Source organism: Nymphalis io, chromosome 16 (assembly GCF_905147045.1).
Source record: "Nymphalis io chromosome 16, ilAglIoxx1.1, whole genome shotgun sequence".
Lineage (NCBI taxonomy): Eukaryota > Metazoa > Arthropoda > Insecta > Lepidoptera > Nymphalidae > Nymphalis > Nymphalis io.
In genome coordinates this window covers 2,360,628-2,371,565 of record NC_065903.1, presented here as the reverse complement: position 1 = coordinate 2,371,565, position 10,938 = coordinate 2,360,628, and positions in this window count along the sequence as shown.

The following is a 10,938-nucleotide window of genomic DNA, read 5'->3' as shown; positions in this document are numbered from 1 at the left end:
CTGTCTACACAGACCTTTATTTTGGTGCCTTTTAATTTTGGCAATATCAGTTTATAACCGAGTCAGTGTAACTAACACACGTGACCTAACACTAATCATAACCAACGATAGCTTAAACGTGTATATTATATCAATCATAAAAATAAACATAAAGAATTTATTTGTCGTATTTTGTCTATATAACATGACGTTGCTCTTAATATACCGTTGCTTGTATAGTCGCCGTTGCAGCTCTTAGATAATATATAATTTATGTACAATATATATACAATATTTTATATAAATAGACTGGTGAGGTACAGCAAAGTAGTAAGTGGAAGCAAAATTCTATTTTCGGTATCAAATTCGACGTTTAATTTAACCTAAAATACATTTACGATTTCATAAGTATAAAAATTCAAAGAAAAACAAACGAAACGATGACAGTGAGGGAATTAGTAAGTCTTAAGTCGTTTAAATTACCTTTTTAAATTTACTTCACCACTACAAACAGGAAAATACACGGCAATGGCTCCATTACGTCACGATAACAGCTTGTCATTTTGAATGGAATGTCCCGGAAGCTTAAAGAACGCGTTAACTAAATAACATTGAAGATCTTAAAAGTCTTGCTTAAACATAAAATTGTAATTATTTTTAGCTTTAGTATTAAAGTTTATTATTCTTTTATTTTTATATACTTTTAAATATTAAACACACTAACAGATGGAGCACGTAAATATTCTACTGGTGGCCAATAGTTACCTCTCACTTGAGGAGAGCTTATTCCACCATACTACTCTCTTTCCCACATTTTCTTTAACAGTCGTTCAATCGTCAATCAATTATTCATCCAATAGTAACTTTGCTGTACATTGGCCTCTCTCAAGTGGTACGAAATCTTCAGCATTTAGTCCGATGCCAGCAGCTTCTTCGGGACATGGGAATTGCTGCATACCCTTGTCTTCTTAAGTCTTCGTAAGGTGTCCGATTTCTGTATGAAGATGCAAGTACTTTGAAATCGTTAATTTACAAGTAAGCTACCACTGGTTACCTAACTTATTTAAAATAGTATATGATATCAGATGAGAAACTTTCGATCATTTTGTTTTCCTTTACAGTAGTAGTAAGTAGTTACAGCCCATGAATGTCCCTCTTTTAGGCTAAGACCTTTTTTGATGAGAAGTTTTCAAGCTTATTCTACCACGCTGCTCCAATGCGGGTTGGTGAAATTAGACACATGCAGGTTTCCTCACAATGTTTTTCTTCACCATCAAGCACAAGATGATTATAAACACAAATTAAGCTCATGAAAATTCAGTGGTGCTTGACCGAGTCTGAACCCACGATCATTGGTTAAGATTCACGCGTTCTAACCACTGGACCATCCCGGCTCTCCTTTATAATTTTTTCCAAAAGCCTTTATCTGAAAAAAAAAGGATGCTGGAATTGTCATTCAAAACTTAATTGAAAATAAACTTGTTTTTAAACGTGACTATAGTTTCCGAAAACTACGATTACTCCGGTTTAAAACTTCCATAAAACGTTTTTAGCTTTAGACGACGATCATTTCAATTTATATTCTCACCTTAAGCAATTTTTATTGGATAATAATAAACAAACGACTTAGGAAGTGTAAAATTTATTTGTGTAAATAGTAAAGTAAAAGCCTATATCCTTTACAGGAGAACGCTTTGAGTGGGTGCGGACATATGGAACATGTGGAAGATTTTCTTCTTATATACAGGTATAAGCATTTAATAATTATAATTAAAAAGTGCCAAAACAAACGAAATAAAAATTTAAAAAATTAATCACATTTGAATATGAAGCCATATTTATATTTTTTTTCAAAAATATAATTGCCAGTGACAACGTAAGATTTAACGACTAACGACGACTAAAACGATACACTATACTTTCAAATCTATTCAGACTTGTAAAAGTTATGACGGAATAAAAAAACGCACTTAAATTCATACATATATATGTATATGATTTTGAAAACACTACACTCCTTTTTTGGGCATTCGTTTAAAAATAAATAGATTTTACTTGTTACCAAAACTTTGGAAATTAATTGCTTAGTTTTTAATTCAATGTCCCAAACAGATACAAATTCAAATTATTTTATTCAATGTCAAGTAGCACAACAACGTGGTAGCTAGTTGGCACGGTGGGGTAGTTATTGACTATCAATACGTATGTAACATATTGATACTCAAAAGAAAAACAACCACCGATTTGGAAAATACTCTGACGTAAGCTTTTAACTTTGCAAATGTGTACAATTTTCAATATAATAAAGAAATAGCCATATATTTATTAATAGTCTATTGATCTCATGGTGCTGATTATGCTAAAAATAGTAATGTATACTAGAGCAATGATCGTATTAAATAAAAACTGACAGCCTGTAAATGCTCTACTGCAAGTAAAAGCCTTCTCTCCCTTTGAAGAAAATTTGGAGTTATCTATATATACATATTGTATATATTTCAAGTATGCTTAGTACTAATAAAAAAAGAACGTTATATCAATATATCATAAAAACGATATTTATTACTAAAAAACCTTATACACATTTAAAATATAAATTTTTCTTCGAAGACAGTAACGAAAAAATTTATCAAGATAAATGCTTAAGCAAGAGACTAATCTCAAAATATATTTTAAGTAAGTTTCCTATTTTTGTTTTTTTTTTAGTTTCATAACGGCACTTTGGCATTACGTCTTGGTTGAAATATGAAAATTTATATAAAAAGACAATTATTATTACACAGGCTTATTATTGAATTCTCCTTAATATAGTGGCTAGCTTATAAGACTGTAAATTCCAAGGTTAGATTAGATATTTCCAAGGTTAGCTTTTTTCTCGAAAAAATCCGAGTAGCATCCCGAAGCATGAAAGTTCGCAGTAACCATTGTACCAAAGTTTGAACTGCCTCAGCGTTTAATCGCCGTCTCATCAGATTATGAGACTGACTGAATAGAGAAAACTTCTGTGTTTTTTCACATACTTGTGCACTATAATAACCCCACTTTAAATAATTAGTTATTTGACTACCGCCTTGTTGATTTTCTTACTTTTTTAATAAATATAGTCAAATAAAAACGATATTTTTTTACACATATAAAAAACAGTATTACCGTGGTCTTGATCATTTAAATATACATAACTAATTAATTTTTATGTCGTTTATCCTTAGAAATATTTTTATATTTACATGAGCCAAGATTAGATCCCAGGGCATACGAATAAAAATAGTCTTTTAAACTGGCCACTAGACTAAAGACTCTATTAGCTATACAACTAGATTGAAATTTGTAAATTATAAAATAAGGTACAATTTGTATGTTCTAATGATATCCATGACGAGAGGATTTGTTGAGGATAAATAATAATGTGTATTCTCTATTGAGCTGTCAAATACACCTGCAGCGCTGTAGCTATCCGACAGTTTAATCGTACGGGGATTATTAGCGCTTTTGTTTAATTTATATAAAATTATTGTGTCCATTTAAACAGCATTCGAGAAATAAATCCGACCGCTCGTGTACTCATCACTCATAGTATTAACGAGCGAAAGCTTGAACAGTAACAAGCAACTGATTTTTTTATATTTTTTGTGAGTGTATATATATATATTTAATTTCAGTCGGTAGATTATAAGGACTCTAAAATTGGAGACACCATTTTTGACCAGGCATTTATAAACCAGTGTTCTTGTTCGAATTGTCGATCTAGCAAAAAGTTTGCATCGCCACAACAGTACTAATTGCAATTAATATATAAATGTAATCAACTATCACGCTGTTTCTGCTTTAAATTTGTAATGTGTATTTTATTTTATTTTAATTTAGTATTTTATAAAAATGTCTGTATATATCTTGTAAAATATATTTAATAAAATTGTTAGACTTCATTTTTATTACATTATAATAAATACAGAATTATACAGTAAAAAAAAAATTCTCAGATATCGGTTATATAATTTAATATACATTTTTTTTATTTCATTCTAAATTGGATACAGTTGCTCATGTATGTGCCACATAAATTTTATTTTATTAATTCTCTTAATAGTATTAAGAGAAATAATTTCAAAATTAACTTCAAAAACCATTTTTATAATAATGTCGTTCTTTAAATCGTAATTACTTTCAACTCAATTTATATTGGAGACAAATAAATCACTCTCTCGAATGGTTTTTCTGGAAGAGATGGCTTAAAAGTAATAAGGCATTAGACCAAATGTATATGTGTTATATTAACTCTAGGAGCATCTGTATATATGTGATACAAAAAATGAAATCATGAAAATATACTTTATTCAAGTAAACAGTTATGAATCGTCATGTTCCAAAATTGAATGAAACTGTCAAAGACAATGAATTGTTTAGTATTTTTCTACTAATTAAATTACATATATATTTAAAAAACACAATTATAAATGCGGAATAAATTTATTCCGCATTTATATCAATAAATACTAACGATTTGATTAAGTTTTTTTTTAATTGAGATTTAATCCATACATTTATTCAAATAAATAAAATTGAGGTCTCATTTCAAAACAACTGCCCCTTTTAAAGTTAAAATGTAATGTTTTATGTGTATAATTTAAAAGGCACGTTAAAATGACTGATTGAAGATTTTTTTTCACAGACAATTACGGGAGCTTTGCTAGTTAAACAATAAAGTGTTTTTATTACTAATAAATACAACGTTTTAAATGTTATAATTGGTTTTATATTATGTACGAACTCAATTTAAATTGAATATTAACAATCTTAACCGACATCAACAAGCTTGCGGTATATCTGAAAATTGAAAGCGATTAATCAAAAATAATGGTCCAAGGTATCAACTGCAGCACAGTATGGAATAAAAGTTTTTTTTAGTCATTATTTATTTATAATCTATTGAATGGATTTACTTAATGCAATATGGCGTCAATATTTCACTGTTTAATGGATTGCTTCCACATATGCGCGTAAATGATTTAAACGTACAAACTTATCGTTTATTATATTAATTTTATTCCAAAGTATATATCATATACTGCGCAAAGTTAAGTTATAAATTTGAAAAAGGGACAATTTAATGCGAAATACTTTTATTAGGTTTTATTGCTGTTAATGGATACCCTATTATAAATTGCTTATTAAACTGTAACGCCTCCTACTGTATATTTTTTGTTATTCTTATTATTTTTATATACAAGAAATTCTTGCGATTTATGTTAAAAGGTTGGAAATACTTTTGACAAATTGCTAGTTAACATCCATGACGCTAAGATATTTCAAGAACAAACAAGTTGGAAGTGCATGAAGGGTGGAGCAAATCAAAGTTTGGTCGTAAGGTAAACTGCAAAGTTTGCTCGGTTTAAGTTAATAGCCACACTGTAACTCACTAACAGGAAGTTCTATAGGAGTTGAGAAAACATAATTTGTTTTGTTTTTTTACAAGTATATCCCGTGACTGTTCTAATCAGTGTTAATCATAATCATAACATTGTAATCAGTTCACAATTCACTGGTGGTAGGGCTTTGTGCAAGTTCGTCTGGGTAGGTACCACCCACTCATCAGATATTCTACCGCAAAACAGCAATACTTGATATTGTTGTGTTCGGGTTTGAAGGGTGAGTGAGCCAGTGTAATTACAGGCACAAGGGACATAAAATCTTAGTTCCCAAGGTTGGTGGCGCATTGGCTATAAGCGATGGTTGACATTTCTAAGGGCATTGATCATGGTCTAAGGGCGTTTGGTGACCACTTACCATCAGGTGGCCCATATGCTCGTCCACCTTCCTATTCTATAAAAAAAAATAAAAAATAAAAGCTAAAACCAACCAACGGTTATCGGCTCCATCCACTAAAAGTCACTTACATTTATATTACATAGCTTTTAAATTTTTGCTTGCCTTCCCAAAATAAATGCTGTACTGTGTTCTTCAATAGCTACCTCTTAATAAAAAAATATATTATATATCTTAATACCTTTTAGTTTCAATTTGTAAGCAAGGTTTTTTTCATGTATGTTTTGGGTAAAACGTTTTTATGTTTCTTCAGATACGGGTTTTGATTGTTACACGTTAGATATTTTGAGCATAAAATGTCACCAACGCAATGTTCAACGGGCGTGTCTAAACAATTACAGTTATAGCGACTTTTACTTTTTTGCAGGTTCTGTCGTGACCCCTTGGGCTATTGACGAGCCGGTTGGCGTGTTTGGGAGATAGTCTTTCACACCGAAGGTTGTGGGTTCGATTCTCACCCAGGATATTTGTGTGCATGAACATGTCTGTGTGTCCTGAGTCTGGATGTAATTATCTATATAAGTAGGTATTTACAAAAGAAAAGTAGTATATGTAGTATATAAGTTATCTGGTTTCTATAGTACAAGCTCTGCTTAATTTGGGATCAAATGACCGTGTGTGAATAATGTCCCAGGATATTGTCATCACTACTGCTGACACAAGCTTCACGCTTAAATATAGGGATAAATAGAAATATTAGTAATTCCTTAAGAAACGGGCATAGCATTTATTTAAAAAATAAATGTTTTTATTTTCTGAGCTGCAGTTGCAGTTTTTATTCTGTGTACATAAATTTCACAAACAAAGAAATAAGATTAGAATAACAATATATATCAGAAAGTAAACAGACTGTTGAAACACGTGCAAAATTGTTGTTTATTTGTTCTTAGTTGAAACATTCCGTTATATAATACGAACCATTCAGTAAAAAAATATGATAAAATATAATTTAAATTAATCTTACTAAGAGAAAGTGTTACTTTACAAAAAGTTTTTTATAAACAAATTCCTTTTGTTATTCTCATTAGTCTCAGTGAATACAAGAGGTTTTGTTTTAATATTAAAAAGCATACTGCACTTCTAAAGCTGCTTCGTTCGTACAGTGGCGGACCAGTAAAAATATATTGAGACATTCCGTTAAAAACGAGTACTAGCAGCTTAGCATAGTAACTCAGAGTTTGGAAGTTAGTAGTGTTCCAGTCTCTTGGAAGCACAATAAGCCTTACGCCTCTCAAGCCGACTAGATAGGTTGGATTGAAGCCACTACGGGTTATATGTATATGCCATATGCAAACCTATGTTTCCACAAACATTTGTTAAAAATGTCCATATATGTATATAATTATATTATCACATTCCCACTTTGAGTCACAATTTATTGTGATTTTAATTTCAGTACTGATCTCCAATTTAGATGTATACCTTAGCCAAAAACTGAAATAACTGCAAAAACCGCAAGTACATTCATTCACAGAGACATGCGCTGAATCTAAACCGTGTAAATAAAAATTGCGCTGTGATTTCTTAGAGCGGTATTCGCCTTATTTGCTCCTTTTATTTTCTATATGTGAAAATGCATGGCTTTATAACAAGTAAACAATATCTTCAGTGCAAGTGCTGTAAAGTGTAGACTTGCACTTCTTTATTAATCGTGTCTGGAACAAATACGCTCTAAAATAGTGAATGCATTTTGATTCAGTTTTCTCAAGAGAATACCATTTTTGATGGAAGAAATAAGTTATAAGAACTCGTGCTATTCGATACCTGTTTATCAATTATAGTATATTAAATATATCATAAAATAATATTATTTTGTCTTTATCAAGATATAGTATAGAAAACAACAACCTTTACATGTACCAAAGCAGGGTTTTTTCACCTGTAACCAAAGAATAAAATTTTAAGATATCACATAGCTTTCCTCACGATATTTTACTTTTAATTATATACAAATCAAAATTTAAAATCATGTTCGTTTGGAATGGAAGTAAAAATACATGCATTACTCGAGTGAAAAATGGACCATTGAGATTGAGTGTATATAGATTTAATAGATTTAAAAATACGTTTGCACTTTTAATCTATGGTCTAAGTGTTCAACTGCAAATTATACAAATATATAAGTAGGTAATTAACTAACATACCACAAACATACACCAAACACAAAATGACTTAAAAAAATAATAAAACACGAGCTAATACTTCCCTAGGTTTCGTTTCTCATTTACGTGTTTTATCTCTGAGCTATAGTTTCATTTCTTTGTCAACAATTAAATAAGTAATTAAGTGAAGTAGTTACAAAAAGACTTAAAAACAGTCACCCAACTGAAGTCTTTTTATGAAGACTATAAATATTTATAGTAATAAGGAAAATATGTTTATTTTTCAAAACTACGATTTTATTTAGAAACAAATTTAATGCTATATTAAAAAATGTAATTCGCATAACATCTTAGTTAATTATAAACATTCACTTGAATGGAACACCGATAAACCGCTGGATAACGCAAAGTTGCTAAGAAATGGACTTAGGACCACAAATTCGCTTTCGCGGCTTTAATTAAATAGCTTAACAGTAGCTAAGTATTGTAGAGAAATTCCTAATTATTGTTAATTTTATATAAAAAAGTGAAGTTATTTTTTGGCAATTTTTGGTCACGTCGGTTATTCTCAAGGAAGATTAAACAATACTAAACCGTACAGGAGATATTAGTCCACAAGTGTGAGAGGAAACAGATGGATTTTTATTTCCTTTATTATTTTTATTATTTCCTCCCTCTAATATTCCGAGAGGTTAATCAGACAGAACCGGAAAGACACCACGCCTTCGTATTTTCCGAGACATGTACTGCAGTATATATCATATCAACTACCAAATACCTAATTACTTTTAAACGGCTCTGGGGTTGCGAAACAAACCCACCAACGAAAGCAATTGTAAAATCTGTCGTAAAATATATCATCTCATATACTATTCCACAATATAAAACAGACGATTTCGCTTAATATGTTAGGAAAAATTTATTTTGAAATTCAACTAAATATTTCATTAATCAATTGTCGTACTAATCACAATAACAATAAAATACATTATTGTATACAAAATAACAGAAAAACTATGTTATGTATACAATCCTAGAGATGTACAAATAGGCGGTCTTATTGTTAGAAAGAAATTTCTACCAGATAAACTAAGATTACATGAAAAATATTACCACGATTAAGAAAGAAAGAGACAGGTGGCATGAATATACAGTTTTATGGAGATAAATAATACCTTTTATTCCCCATAAATCTATCTCTGTAAGATTAAATTGAAATTAACAAATGATATATCAAATAACAACAATTAATTAACGAAAAATTAACTAGTATGAAAGAACATTAAATAAAACGGCATGACACACCTAACGTTACTTATTGCGTCTAACGTTATTATTATGAAAATTCGAGGTACTTAAAAACTGGTGCAGACTGGTTTATTTCAGTTTTAGCCACTATGTGTACTCTTATAACACTACTAAAAACGCAAAAACGTGTCCAGGCTAATTTACCTGTACCTTTACTTAACTAAGTAAAGTAACTAACTGGGTAGAATATCATGATACACCCTTTCCTAAGTAAGTGTAAATAAATGCTACAAAATATTATATTTTTATATTTTTCAGGAACTTATAAGATTTGTAGTGCAATTCTGTGTCATAAGAATGTATACACGTAACTGCTCTTTGTGCATTGTTTCAATTTGTTTTGCAACTGCGTTAATTTTGTTCTGTTCATATCGTATAATTTATAAAATAATTTTATTTAATACTGGTTGTCATCCGTAGCTTCGTCCGCGTGCTAGGAGGAGGGGGGCAAATAGCAGCAAAAAAAAGCTTATGTGACTTGGGAAAAAGGACTGTTATAATTTACTAATACAAAAATACAAATACACACACAAACTAAAAAAGAAATTTAATGTTTGAAACTCAATATGTCCTTGGAAGACAAGTGACACGATAATATTTGCTGAGCCATCACTACGTAAGCCATTGTTTGTTCACATCGTTTGTAGAACAAGCATGTTTTGAAAGAGATTCACAGAATCATCGATAATAGTTACCGTCCAGTCGTCGGAACATATAAAGTTTGATTACAATCGTGGGCTTAAATCCGGGAAAAGCGTCACTCGTTTTCATGTAAGTTCTAAATGTGTTTTAAGGATGAACGTTCTGACAAAACATGCATACATTGGATGAAATTCTGCCACTTAAATAGACACCACCAAGTTATGTCGTGAATAAGTTTCAATTGTAATAGTAAATGTTATAAATTTATTAATTTGTTAAATCTCTTTTATAATTCTTATAATTAATTATTTTCCAAATAAATTATATTAATTTATTTATTGTGATTTCGAAAACTCAGTTTTTTTATTTATTAAATTATAACATTCATGTGTTTTAACATATAATATACATACAAAAAAATCGAATCTATAATTATTATTATATGATAATATTAAGATATATATATTTTACTTATGTATATATTGGTTATTAGCTTTAGTTATTATTTCAGTAGGTATCTAAAAATTGCACGTTTTCATCTTCATTTCTAAAATGAAGTTCTTTAGAATAAAGAGCTTGTTTTCTCTTTGCAGTTATATACTTTGACGCAGTCGAGTTTTTATTTTTAGAGAGCCAAAAGGCAGTATAACCCTGCAACACATAACAGGTCCATTGCCTAGGATTCCTTTCAGACAACCATTGGGTTAGGACATTCGAAAATTGATGTCACAGTATGTGAGTTATTATTTATTTATTTACTTGCCTATACACACATGCACAATTAAGCAAAGATCACTGAAATTTCATGTGATTATTTTTTGTTTATAATTTATCTAGTGTGTTGGTGTGTGTTGGTATCATCGCTCCATTGCACAGTATGAGACAATTTCACCGATGACTCCCACGATGTTACGACTGAGAAAATATGAAACACAAGCAGAGATTGTATGGGGTCATGAAAATATTGTTTGATTATAACGTAGTATATACTAATATTTTTCGTTAGTAGTAGTAGTCCCGAGTATTATAAATTTAACAAGCCCTTTCTGTTAAATTATGTAATGGCATATTGATAGAATTTACT